The 13,958-nt window shown below is 32.4% G+C and overlaps 2 protein-coding genes and 1 long non-coding RNA gene across 9 annotated transcripts in view; 1 reads left to right on the top strand and 2 right to left on the bottom strand.

The window, feature by feature from the left end:
* Positions 1 to 13,958, bottom strand: part of LOC127843709 (endonuclease/exonuclease/phosphatase family domain-containing protein 1-like) — a 560,124-nt gene that overhangs the window by 407,092 nt on the left and 139,074 nt on the right. The window lies entirely within an intron of this gene.
* Positions 1 to 13,958, bottom strand: part of LOC127843721 (uncharacterized) — a 238,962-nt gene that overhangs the window by 118,781 nt on the left and 106,223 nt on the right. The window lies entirely within an intron of this gene.
* Positions 1 to 13,958, top strand: part of LOC127843705 (uncharacterized) — a 253,090-nt gene that overhangs the window by 139,858 nt on the left and 99,274 nt on the right. The window contains exon 1 of one of the 7 annotated variants that reach the window (XM_052373437.1): positions 11,953 to 11,986. The exons of 5 other annotated variants lie outside the window; for them this stretch is intronic. The gene's annotated coding sequence lies outside the window, so the exon portion shown is untranslated. Of the gene's footprint in view, positions 1 to 11,952; positions 11,987 to 13,958 lie in introns of those variants that run through there. One more of the 7 variants, XM_052373436.1, reaches the window with a different exon arrangement.

Below are 13,958 nucleotides of genomic sequence, written 5' to 3'. Positions count from 1 at the left end.
TACTAAACTAAACAATAAGAGTGATCGTTAATTCATTTAATCAAATCAAAATACACATTTAACACGTATATAATAAAAATATTCAAACAATATTCAATGTACATGTAGCATATGTAATATATTAAACATAAATAATCTCTTTTAAATCAATATCCTGTCTAGGCGCAAAGTTTCACCCCTAATAAGTATGTGTAGACTGTACTACTCTGTTAGCTATATAATCACACAAGGTTTCGTGGCCTCATAAGCAAACATGGTAGCCCAAGACAAGCCTATGCAAAAACGAAGTCTGTTTAGGAACTACCCTGTCCCTGTCAGACAAGGTTTCAATATCTCATCAGCAAACATGGTTGCTCCTGGCCAGACTGCACCGGCCACAAATGGCATATTATACTATTTACGCATGACGCCGCTAATTTAATTTCGCAGAAACCTTGTGAACATAGATCTCGACCTACAACTCGTCTCAACATGTTCTTTGTTTCCGTTGACACTGAAATGACAACCTCTATCTACCACGATGTCCCACCCATTTCTGATTGTAAGGCAAGTTCGGAGTGCGTAGCTCTTCATATATATGTTGCCAAAGTAAACTAGAATTAATCGTAATAGTGTTGAAGAATGCACCCCGGCCTGATACCATATTTAATAATATTACAATGATGCTATAAAACATAATTTACACTTTTTAAAATAAAATATACAAGTTGAAAACGGGGAATAGCTTTTAAAATTATTAAATGTAGGATGCTAATTATTGTACAGAAACAATCGCGTATCATTTGGAACAAAGCCAGCATGTTTGAATGTTGCATGTTGAAAAGAGTAGCATGACACTGTCTTGTAAGCAAGTTTGTGCCTATGGGAAGATAGACAGACAGACGAACAGCCATGGTAACTCCAGAATACCCCCATTACCTTGCAAAACCTGTTCCACGTATTTTTTAACCATGTATTTTTGTAGCCCTCCCTAATACACTAATTTAAAAAAATCCCATCACACAAGTGTTGTTTTTAAAATTCGGTATTGTGCCCCATTTCCAAGAGAAAAAAATGAATATTTTTGCAAAAATGGGACCTAAAAATTCCCAATTGAATTTCCCCTTAACCCAATTTAAAAAAACAATCTCAACATTTAGATCCGATCCAATATGTCAAACATTAGTAAATATAGTATAAAAACCACTTGTGTTCCACATTTGATGTAATTGATAGCAAATGTACAACCACACTAATTTCCAAATTTAAGTCAAAACGCGCGAGTTTTCCCAATCCAAAGGTAACCGGCCCCATTCCCAAAATGGTTATAAAAAACACTGCAAACAATTTATTGTATTTCAACCTTGTTAAAAATAGTGATCATCAGCACCATAGTTTTAATAGCGACCATATTAAATTTTTTAACTCATCACTTGAGTGTTTTTGTGTAAATGTTGAGCTATTTTCCAAACAAAAGACACTAACTATTTTTATGTGCAAAAAATCATTTGACAACTTTGTTGGCAAGATATTTCGTAGAATCTGACTACATACTAAAGTGTTTTAGAAACCATAACTTAATAAAACTCAACCTTTACCCATGTGCATGTGTTTATATTTAACCTGCATAGTACGAGAGAAATGTATGGTTATTAAAAAATATGACCCATATTATTGTTGGTTGCAAACCATCAACACAATAATTATATATAATTGTTGTCTTTAAAGACATACACAAAATGTAGGGCAGAAACATTTTCCATCATTTTGATAAAGACACTATGCAAAAACGTTACAGTAATAGAAATATCAGAGAAGAACTGAGATGTTATGTTAAATTACAAATGTATACTAACATAAAAATCAAGTAAAACAATGACATGCGTTTAAGATACATGTGACGTGTGTGTAAATATTTATTGATAAGTGTCAGGACATTGTCAGGACATTGGCATTAAGTTAATCTCATTTGATTTTGAACTGAAAATGGCCTCAATATGTACCAACATAAGACTTCAAAGACCAACATATTTAAAGTGTACACGTTTTAGCTTTCTATGAGTGTTCAGAGGTGACACTTTGTATGGTTTATACCCAAGTACGTGCCTTGTTCTTTAAAACTGGGCTGATTTCATGTGTACAGGCTCATCAAGATATTTCGTAATATCATGGCATTCCCCTTGTTAATAGATAGAGAAACAAACGACGTTTAGGAATACGTGTATCAAATATTCACGCCATATCAGGCAGTGTTTATCACTCACCGTGTTTTCGCTTTAATGCAAAGTAAGTGATCTCCCTTGCAACATCGTGTTTCCGTTGAACACAAAAAGCAAAACAAAGATCCACAGGCACGTGATTAGGATGCTACGTCACGAAACCACTATGCAGGAATGCGAAAATACGATGCAAGATACATAAACAACGATGCCAGATCGCGATAACAATATATCGCAATTTCGCATCGACCGATTCAATCAAGACATATCTTCGGTCACGATATTTTTTTATCAATATCGTCTTCCACTTTCTTATGCGAAGAGATTTAATACAATGGCCGCTTTTTACCTCATAAGGCACTAAATACATGAGTAAATAATATATTATTTTCAGTCAAAAATAAGACTCTGCATGTTGGAATGATTTTATGATTTTATGACATATCATAGGTGATTAATTTTCGATTAAATATAACATTAAAATACCAAATGTAGAAATAACTCAATGCCTCTATATACGGTATAATGACATTGCAATATACATAGAAAATAGTGAACACAAGTAGAATGGCATGTGTATAATGGAAATGTATACAGAATTGATGTAAGGGTTTGTATAGCAAATAATGAATGTCAATTCATCCGAACCTTCCCTAGTTCAAGGTTGAAAAATAAGATATTGTATGTAATCAAGATATTATATTCATAAAATCGTTGTGTTGTGTGCTCCTACCTTTCAAATTAACAAGCATACTGCATACAAGACCTACTGCCCATCCCTTACGCATGACCTTGAAGGTCGCCGTGGTGTAATGGATATGGTGTTCGCCTAGCGACCGGGAGGTCACGGGTTCGATCCCCGCTGTGGGAGCGTTCTTTCGATCTCCCATATAGACACCAAGTACTGGTTCTAGGCCCAGGAAACGGACTCGAGAGCATTTTAAAGAAGTAGGAATTACTTTCTATGCAATCAAGCTAAAATAAATAGGTTTAAACTAAACTGCCCATCCCTTACGCATGGTCTAATACACGCATGTACTCACTGTCTTAAACACTTTAAATGTTTGCTTTAGTTTGGTTCCAAAATAAGCGGTTAAAAGATTTATGTGTAATGATAGTAAAAGTTACTAAATATATTTTGAACAACTTTAGGCTCAACGCTGACACATTTTAAAGGGTATGATTAACAACTTACCGTGTGCACAATATTTTGATAACGTATACTTTATAACATTCTTTACAGCAAGTTTGACATTTTGCAGTGCACAATACTGTTACTTTAAAGGTTCAATGCCTCAAACATTAATTGCATAAATCTTGTTTGGTGCTCTATGTGGACGCATCCTTTTAAGCATTCACACACAGCATCCATTAATATTCATGATAGGCCAACGAGTCGCCATTTAGTCGCGTGAAAGTCTAAGATCAATTCAGCAAGAACATTTCATGACCAATTTTGAAAATCTGCCCATTATACATTTTCAAATTTGTTTAAGTTACTTGGCATCAGAACAAATTGTTTTACACGAAATGACAATCACAAGAACGAAGTCAATAGGTAATTGTTCAAATGCACATTAACCAAACACATATAAAGAACACTACTGTTCAAACATTGTCTAGAGCTTAGCATTGCATAGCATGGATGTATTTGTATTGTTTGGAAGAAGTGACAATCATTTTTCGATGACATGAAACAAACAGAAGGGCCCTGGTCCATATGCGCATTGCCAATTGTTCAGTTCAAGTTAATGTCCAGCACATTTATCAGAACATACATTTTTCAGCTTCATTGATTTTCCTATTACTTGTCAGAAGTGAAAATCATGATGAGACAGAGTGTCACATATTCGTACTTGTGCCTTTGAAAAAACTACAAAGTCACATGTCAAATGTACGAAACCTACATATTACCTTATGTTATAATTATAACCTTTCCCCGAATGAGTTCATTGTTAAATACCTTAGCAGAGGTACCAGACATTGTTAGATATGTTGACTGATATTTCAAGCATTTATGTTTATACCAGAGTAAGGACAAAATATAATATTGAACTGAAAAAAATCTCATCATATGTTGCAAGCCAACATGTAGTTGTGCACACAAGAACCAATGAAAACAATTCAAAGTCTGTAATCGTGTTTGAAGGTTAAATAAGAGAATGCAATGAAAAATATGTCTAATCTGGAAAAAAATTAGTAGCGATTCATTGTTACTACAAAACTTATGTTGTATATAATAACTGACCATTCGTCATTCGGCTTATTACGGATTCCTTTGAAAGGTTTTAATGTTCTCGATAGAAATGGGGCCTATCTATATAACAAGCGTTTGCTCATTTAAAATGTCAATAATGCATCCTAAATGAAAAGTCAGACACAGTTACATGACTACATGTTGTGAACTTAAATGCAGGAAGGAATAAAGATATGTTTGTATGCTAAATTCAGACAAAGTTTCATTGCGCCTCAATGACAAAGAACTATAAAATATTGGACAAACTCTCGTTGTCAATATCAATTATTGAAATTGAAGATGATAAGTTAAACCTGGAGATGTCTTTGCGTTTGAATATATGAAATATATATTAAAGGGACGATTATACGATTTTGTCAAATATTTATGAATATAAAATGTGTGAAAAACGTATTATACATATATGTAAATATAAATTTAAATAAAAGTTACGAAGAGCATGTGTTACAAAATGCGAATTAAGCCAGATATTTAGTTCCGAAAAAAAATATGTACAGTCAAATTCGCCAGCATGTATATCATGCATTTACGATGTTAATCTAAATGTTGTTTTACGGATCATTATAATTTCCTGCAACGATATCTATTAAAACGACACACGAACACTAACTCCGATCCTGATAAAAAGGCGAATGATTCGGTTATTGTCGGAAAATATGTCCGAAATATCTTCGTCACAATCGGCTCGAGGCGCTAATTTGTCTTTGCTGCATTTTATGAAAATCGTCTTCAATGTAAATGTTTTCTTGCCTATTTTGTGTTATTGTAACATATTTTTATCAATATATTGCAATTTTAGGAATATACAAATCGTATAATCTCCCTTTAAACATATTGAGTACTGGTTTTTGATTTCATAATTATTTGAAGTGCTCTTAATGCCGATCCTATTTAAAACGCACATAAAATCGTAAACATACTTAGACGTTGAATAAATTAGGCGAATGATTTGATATTCGGCATAGCACATTTTAAATCACTTCATGTATCTTCATCAGCCGTTTAACAAGGAAGCGAGACTCGAAAGCTTCTCAACAAGCCTCAGTATTTCGATAAATAGTTTAAACACACCATTGGGGCAGCGGTTAAAAGCTGCTTATAGAGAGATAACGATTATTTTCATCTTTGTTTCTGTTTCGGTACATTTAGTATCCTAGCATTCTTTCTTTCAAATAAGAAAACAAAGCTGTGTCTTCCTCCGTAGAAACAATGTGTAGTATTTAATCGAATTGACGATGTGTAATTAATTTAAGAAGAACAAGGGGAACATACAAATGTATATTAATAGCTTATATAGTCTGCAAATGTTATCATTATGGCAACAGGTAATGTCGATATATAACGAAATCGTTACACGAATGCGCCTTTTAGCACGACATTGCAACATTTATTTACAATCACGTATACTTGATAATTGTAACTTTAAGTATTAAAACAATTAAACACCAAGTTTTGCATTATTTTAACCAAACAGTAATAGTGATAAGTTATATGCTATGCCTAAGCCCACTTTTTTTGCGCAAACAGTAATAATTCTTCTTTACAGATATGCATTACTCTTTTAACACTGTTTGAAGCGTGCACGTCCTCATTAACAAGTTCTTGATCAATAGCGCTGTATTTGCACAAGTAAGGACATACTGTATGTAATCCACAGTCTTTACTCGATCAAGGTTTTACAGATGGGGTACTAACTTAGTGCATACTTTAAAGCCTTGTTCTTATTTCCAAGCTATGTTATAAGTAAATGAAACTGCCTTGTGTTTTGTAGCATACATATCTGATTGTAAAACTTATAATTTCCTTGTTGCTGTATGTGTTCTTTTATGAATCAAGTAAACCTAACTTCCTTAAATGAGTGTTTACACCATTTTTATCATTTCATCACGTGCACATTTGTGTGAGATACTAAACAATACATAGCTAAAGCTAGTTCCACGGTTATGGTCTGATCTGACTGGCAGATACAAATGAAACAAAAATGCTTAGCTTGGTTTAGAGCACTCTACAATTGCTCACACAAATGTAGTTTAGGCAATGACTGATTTCAATGCAAGTATCGTTTTGCATTATTATTTACACTACCATCATGATAAGAATAAGAATTAACCATACTAAGAATCAAAAGTATGACCTTACTCTGAGTAAATGTTTGGGGTTTATAAGAATCACTTTTCCTAATAATTTCTATACGTTTATTTGCCTGTCTTTCCATCCTAATATGTATCTAGACTGTAACTTATATTGATGTATAATATAGTTTTATAACAAAGGTTCACCTATATGTGTGCCATATGCAGGAACAACATGACTTCAAGGTAGTTAATTGTTCACGTATTAATAACTTAATATATTTCTTTACATGTCATTTATTAAAAAGAAAATGATGAGAATCTGCTTCATAGAGAATCATCATAGAAATAAAAGCGTGATATGCAATAAGCTGTATCAATTAGCTGTTTGATTTCTATAATAAATGTCTTAATATAAAGAAGTGAAACTCCGGCTGCTGGAGCAGTATTTAATTCTTATTATAAACAACTAGTTGGCCATTTATTTAGGGCAAGTGACCAATTGTCCAAACAGTACCAAACAGCATAATACAAAACAGCATAAACACATATAAGAATAAAGCTGGGGACGGTCAATGCAAAGCATTGGGGTTTAAACCGGTTAAAGTACGCTTAACCTCACACTTGGCCCAGCAATATTCATGATACATTTAAGTGTAAATAAAATTTAATCTCATAGCATCGTAACTCAAATTAAACAATAATAAAAGGGAATTTAAACGCATTCAATATAATTACCATTTAATTACTCAATGGGAGGTAAGATACCAGAGCAACATAGTTACAACTTTTTGAGGAACGATGAAATGAAACTACGAACAAGTGTCAACTACATTCCTGCTTCATAGAAACCGATTTAAGAATATAGCGTCATAAAGTTAATATTTCAGATCATCATCGCGCAAATACAGAAAGAAGAAGCAATAAATGCGTTGATTTTTTAAAAATATTTTACCATTAAATTCAACGAACACGTTATCCAGAAGAAAAGTAAGTGCTGCACAAAAGTCAAGACAAGGCCAAATGATGTAATTATCTAATATCTGATTAGTAAAAAAAAGCTGTTTTAGTGTTTAAAGCTAGATATGAACACTTCTCTCTAGCGAAAGTTTTTTCAATCAAAGAAACAAGTTTGGAAGCGTGAGGAAGCGTTGTATATAGTGTAGAAAAATCAAAAGTGCTTACATGTGACACCTTTTATTTTTTATTTTCAATTTTATCATTTACTTCTCAGGAGTTTTGTATTTACCAAAATATGTTAATATTACTATTTTCATAAACTTTATTACAATATTTAGCTTTATGATATCTAATAACACTCAATGCAGATGTAATCCTTAAGACATGGCTCTCAAAAGTTGTAAATTAAACAATGTTTCATTTGTGATCATTGTCCAATAGATCTTTTGTACCGGTTGCTAATCACAGTTCAGATACGAACTTTGTAAGTTTAAACTTGTGGAATGAGTTGTTAAAATCGTACCTCTGTGGCGAAACGTGTCATAGTGTACTGAGATTTACTCTGCTATAAAAGCTAACATATATCTATATAATTTTGATATGGGTTTGGACAGTAATAAATGTACGACGGTTTATAAATTAACTTGAATGTTAACCAATGGCTCGTTTTGAATTCCAAGGCCCGGGTTTCATGAGTGACAAGATAAAGAGCTGTTATTTGTTGCGACATATTGTGGAGAGAAGTTGCTTTCAGTACACGTTATTCCATGTATATTGACAGAAGTATGTTGAGTTATACTATTCGAAGGGGGATGTTTTTGCGTTTGTCAAGGTGTGTGATACAAATTTCTACGACGCTATTTTTCAGCCTTCTAAATGAACTTCTTTTCTTCTGTCACATTCTTCGTTTTCCAGGCGAGAGTTCCGATACTTATTATCACAAATTACACAATTTGCAGCAATTATATATACAATTATGTGCGCATAATTTGATGTCATTCCGCTATTATATCTTAAAGGTATTATCTTTTGAATAATTATTTATTTGCGCGTTATATCACAGACCTTAGTGATCGTAATTTTAAATAACATTTGATATAATTACTGGTTGATAGAGTAAACTATATTGAGCAAAATATTCAACATTGATTACAAATATATCAGTTTTATGCAATGCTTGTTTCTGCTCAAATTATCAGCGTCGTATGATTTAAATGTATGAACATAAATGTGTTGTGTCCTTTAAGAGTCGACCTGCGCATATGTTCAGGTCGTTCATCTTCAATGATATTTCAAACACGTTTAATAAGTCATTAATTGAAGAGGAAATGTTATTGTAATGGTATGATGCCACATTACTGGTCAGAAAAAAGGTCATTGTAGGTAAATTTATAATAATGCTTATCTTGCTGTTTGATACGTTTATTCCTAGTAAACTAGTTACAGGTGCCCTACTTTAGGCAATCTGAACAAAACGGCCATGTCATGATATTTACCCCTGTCTTGAAGGTAACGCTTGTTAGATTGTTGCAAACTGCAAACTTGGGCATCACGTGTACTGCTTATTGTGATGTGTATATCTACACACTTATAAAATGCTAGATTAGCATTAAGGCCAACTCCCTAATGGACCCCGAGTTTCTCTTACAGGAACACAACCTAACGATAATACGATTGTCGATGTAAATGTGTATGTATGTTAATGGCAATTATACTTCAATGTAGTTACGCATACCGCTTTAAAGTGCCCCGTTAATATCTTCCTTAAGGTAATTTCATTGGTTCATCATGGTTACGTGTCCTTTCAGATTTATTTTTAAAACTAAGTTTTCCATGTTATTTCGTCAATCTGATTCAACATGTTTCACATAACAGATCAACACACCTTGATAAAATGGCTGGTATTTATGTTACAAAGCGACTGTCTTGTTGAATAGCACATGCTTCATCGCATGAGCAGTCACAGGTTTAAATGTATTTCTTAAACACTCCCTAATCTGTGTTTATTTGTTTATCTATGTAACGTGATAATGTCACTTGATTAACATGAAATTTGAAATCAACTTAAACAACGCCACAGTTCGATGTAAAATAATTAGCATAAGTCATGCACAATACTATAATTGTTCGACCTTTCTACATAAGGAAATACTTTAACAATGTACACATTAACATAAGAGCTATATTGAAAGGTCAGGAAACCGTTAATTGTGATAACCTCACATTTCTTAATTGTTTAATTAGTTATATACCTCGTTCGAAGGCACACAATAAAATGTTTGAACATGGCAAAATGTTAAGGCTATTCAAAATGTATACATAATGTGAATACATCCGAATTGGTTGGTGATTGTTGTAGTTGTAGTTGGTGTAGTTGTATATTTATTAAATGAGTATGCCCTTTAAAGCAACAGTATGCTATGTGTCAATCAATTAACGTTGTTGTGTACATACTATCTTGAAAACCTTGATTTTGTGCCATATAATTCAACAAATAAAGTTTTATCACTTTTGGAAACAAAAAAAAACAGTATTTCGAACTCGATACAAGTTTCGTTCTTTGTTTCATTATCAACTTTCCATGACTCATGAACATCTCTTGTGTGTTGTGATAGTATTTTTTTTGTTTGGTCAGACTCACTTTCGTTCAAACGACGCTTTTTTCGATTGTTGTTTTATCAATTCACGTGAGTTATATTCGAATATTGACTACAATACATTCACGCATGATAATCATTGTGGACACAAATTTAGCTTTCTTTAATGTATCCTTTGTTCAAATGTTCAATTCTGACAAGCGCACACACTGTTTTAAAATAGTATGAATGTTATAATTATTGTCTATGAACTACACTCTTGAATTAAAAACAGGTATGGAAAATGTTTCTTAATTTTATTTCCAAATACAAATGCCAATGCTTTCGTTGGAGAACATCACTGATTAATGTATTTTAGTGAAGCTGCTGAAAGCGGGTATAAAGTAAATGATACCGTGCTTGGCATGGTGAGCTCACGTGTAATATACAGTTTTAGCGTTTAAAAAAATAACTATTGCGTTAAGATCATGTTATCTTATAATTAACAGATATGATGATAGAATTTGTAAATATTCACGAACAATGTTTCAAACAAAGTAATAAATTATTCACATAATACAATTGCTTTAACAAACAACAACACTGTGTCTTAAGTGCATTTAGAATACAAATATGTGTGGGGGGGGTGTTTCGGAGGCATCTAAGCTAACAAATTTACTACACATCTTATGACAGAAATATCGTATACATAGTATATTATATTTATATTAATTGTGTCCATTTAAATATCTTGTCATATTTATGGCAATTACAATTCATTATTAGAACGCATACAACAATAAAGTTTAATTTAACGATTTCTTTAACGTTATGTATAGCGTTGGTTAATTGTGAATAGAAATACTCTCCAATTTAATCGCAAACTTTTGTTGTCCACTTAATACTGTCAATAAGTGTCGGTATGTTTGAAAAATATAAAACCCGCAAAACTGGTTAACCAACTTGATAATAATGACCGATATTCATGTAACACAATCTGCGGCCATGTCGAATAGCACAAGATTCGCCACATTCGTATACAAATCTTCAACTGGAATTCGTACAAATGTTCGCGTCTGTATATGTTCGCTCTATGTAGCGGGACAAGGACGCATTGGAAATGCACAACACAACAAATAATGTTGATGGATACACACTGGATAATTGTACACGTTACAGAATAAGATGCAATCGAAAATTGCACATAATGCAAGCGACATTGACGGACAGGTTCATAGTGCGATTATTGCAGTAAAACACATTATCCGAATGTTTTTACTTCTAACCATTGTTTAAAAAAATTCAGTCTACTATATCAGTTTAAGTGTTTTTTAACATGTTTGGAGAACTGTATTTATTATGTAATTGTGTCATGAAAATGCTGTTGTTGTAGCTGTAGATTGGTATTTCGTATATGGATAGTTACAATTCAATAGTCGTTCTTGAGGTGTACAAGTAATATTGAAATACTTTTTTTGTTGCATATAATTAACTATACCGTTTTTTATAAAGAAATATACTTGGAACTATAGGAGCATGAATATCATGCTATCAATTAATATCAAGTAATCACACTCCATACAACCTAGCTATGCAAGGTGCGATATGGTAAAACGCCTACTTAGTACGGCTACAGCTATTTACTCTTCAGTTAAACTTATGTTTACCGCATACCAGAGAACGGCTCCAAAGAATTGGCTTTGTTAAGAACAATTGCTTTGCAAAATTGTACGGACAATTTCAACCGACGCAATGAGTTGTATTATGTAAAAGCACATTTCAAATATTGAGAACAAAAGCCATTCGCTATCCAATTACATTACCTGTATAACTCGACTATCGCCGGTTGCGAATTGCATTCAATCGATGTTGACAGCCCGGTTTGGATCGATATGTATTCATAAAGGAGTAGATACTGCGCGGGTATGTTACCTAATTTATTAATTGTTATAATATGAAACATGTGTTTAATCGGATTCTATTTATGTAAGTAGTCTTATCATTTGCAGTATAGCACACTGTGATCTATAATCTGTGTAGTATGGTTATGGATATTAACTTCCTAAGCCAAACACATTTATGTATAAAAAGCTATTTTCAATGAATTATGTATGGTTATCGATACCTTGTGTAGAGAGTGTACACTGGGACAACATTTTTTATGCAAAATAGTTTTCGTGTGTCAGTTGGTATTCTAGAATAATATTTATAATTTCATTGTTTTATTTCATTTAATGAAAACAACGCACATATTATCACATATCATAGTGTAACCAACATTTACAAATATAACACATAATTACCATGGTGCATGTCAAAGTACACAAAATAATTTATTAAATACATGGGCGCACCCTTATTTTAGTAATAATCCCCATTGCTAAAAGCATTTCACTTGAAACACATTTTGACAACATATATCAATTGTACGACAATGGCATTCACTTCTAAATTACGGACATTCCGTCTTTAAACTTAGCAAAACATCAAAACATCATAAAGTTGGCTGTTTCATTTCAAAACATTTACCATTCGACTTGTTTCGTCATCATGTATTGCGTTCAATTGTCAAAGCGTAGCCAATTGATTTTCCATGAATATTAACATGCTCTAGTGTTTTATGATTTTAGTTTTATGTTTGTTTGGTTAAAAGACGCCTTAAGCACAAAAACCAGTCAAGACACTATAAAGTCATGAATGTAACTGCATTCGTCATAGTAAACTAGATCAATTACTTAACAGCGATGGCAATACGAAACCTTTTAACTAAATAATTAAAGCGCGAATTTGTTAACATGATCTTTGTTTGCGTATAGTTTGTACGTAAAAAACCGTATTAATTAGTATTATTTATTATCACTGTTTCATTAAGATCGATATTTACTTGAGGTGTGAAATGATCAACTTTGAAATAATTAATTTATTGCCAACGATTTTTACATATTTTTATTTTCTAATTCTACATTTGTAAGCGGTCTGTATTGTGTTGGCAGATTGAAATATTAACTGTGTATTCAAGTTAAACAATAACTGCGCATAAATGACCCGATATCATTCGTTAGACATATGTGTGTCAATTCCGTTACCTTGTAGTCCCTTAGTTTGTGTTTCAAAAGTTTGGAAAATGTCGGTTTCTTGAATGCATATTTTTTCAAATGTTTGAGTCGGACAAGCGTTCACATTTTTTTATTTTATTGATATAACATTTATTATGTTTGTCCATAATACTACACTCTTTGACTGAATACAATTATACACGTTTGTTACATAATTTTAGTCACAAAAGACAATATCATGTGCAGTCGTAGAATAAAATTACTACTTACGTAATTAATGTTCACTGTGCGAAAGGCAGTGACAATGCTAAAAGAGGGTCTCACTTAAATGATTACGTGCTATTCACTATGAGCTCACGTATATTATTAAATTGTATTGTGTAACAAAAATAAAAATATAAATAAACTATTTAGTGATGTACGTTTGCATTTCGTTAAGTAAATAACCGAACTTGTATTAATTATTATGATCAATCGTTTATTTTATATGATATTGTATCATATCGTTTTGTACGTGTTAAACATTCTTCTGACCCAGATCATTTCTGTGTAAACCCTTCTTAAGTAAGCGCGCGGTAACTTTAGCATCAATGAGCGTAGACGTACGCAATAAGTCTAGAATATCAACAAATAGATAATCTATATTTAAAGTACTGATAGTCGTATAGTAATTGTATTTCGTGTGTTGATATGTTGTATTATTAATGGAATTAGTTACAGTCGCATATTTCTTACGAATTACGTCTCAAATATATATAATTATTTTTTAAACTGCTGTTAACGTCTGTATGCGACTCAAATATGAAGTAAAATAAGGCATCGAACCAGCATTTGTCTGA

This window comes from Dreissena polymorpha, chromosome 9 (assembly GCF_020536995.1).
Source record: "Dreissena polymorpha isolate Duluth1 chromosome 9, UMN_Dpol_1.0, whole genome shotgun sequence".
NCBI classification, from domain to species: Eukaryota; Metazoa; Mollusca; class Bivalvia; order Myida; family Dreissenidae; genus Dreissena; species Dreissena polymorpha.
The sequence above is the reverse complement of the archived record's forward strand: the minus strand, read 5'-3'. Positions and strand labels throughout refer to the sequence as shown.